The following is a 1,003-nucleotide window of genomic DNA, read 5'->3' as shown; positions in this document are numbered from 1 at the left end:
TGATTCAGCGTTTGGTCCTTGCTTTTTGTGGCGGTTTACGTTTTTGATCAGCTTTTACAACTAATAGGTGCAAAACAACAAAATGGAAAACAGAAAAATCAAGACAATGTCATCAAATTCATTTAAAGGTTGGACGCTTTTTGTGGGAGGAAACTAAGGTGCATGGGGAGAACATGCAAACTCCTCACATGGAAGCATGTAACTGAAATTGAGCCCGGGACTTCAGACCTGTAAGGTGGACGTGCTAATAGCTACACACTCTGGTCGCTTTCAGAATGTTGAACGTAAAACGTCACATAATTGAAAATACAAACCCACTAAAATTGTGTTGGTGTTATTTGAGATCTGTGTCGTGTCCTGACCATAGAGATCTATTGGAATTAATATCAAAATGTAGCGTTTACCAAATTGTTCGAATTAGTTATCTGACTCCATTAACCAAACACAACCTACATTCACCTAACAATTTATGCGCGCTCGTTTCTTGAGGGAAAAGATGAACAAGAAAGCCGACATTTTTACACTGGGGCAGATTTAATTTCATTAACAAATTAAGTGTACTCCATTGAAAACGGCCACATTAGTCTCGTTAGCGTCTGTGGGAAGCCTTTTTCTCAAGTCCTTTAGCTCTCTCCTATTGGCCATCTTCTCCCCGCATAATGGCGTACCGACTCCTCCCATGGGCGTGCCAAGGAAGCCCACCCTGGGCTTCACCATCTCGTCTAAGAGCGTCGCGATGTCTTGAATACTCTAAAACAACATCGAGCGTTTCTACGTCATCATGGCCTTTCTGCGTCTGGATGTGCTGATTATCTTAACAGCCTTACGTCCCGTTCCCGCCGTTCCAGTAAACATTTTCCACCAGGGTGCCCTGACATCGCACCACAGCCCAGACAGTGAATATCTTTTGCATTAAATTTAATTTGTATTCGATCATATAAAATCCTTTATAGTCAAATGTATAAAGTCCTTTACTATCCATCCTCAAACTTTGTTTTACGTG

The sequence above is a fragment of the Urocampus carinirostris genome, chromosome 18 (assembly GCF_059441175.1).
Source record: "Urocampus carinirostris isolate Australia breed hairy pipefish chromosome 18, RoL_Ucar_1.0, whole genome shotgun sequence".
NCBI classification, from domain to species: Eukaryota; Metazoa; Chordata; class Actinopteri; order Syngnathiformes; family Syngnathidae; genus Urocampus; species Urocampus carinirostris.
This window is presented reverse-complemented; position numbering follows the sequence as displayed.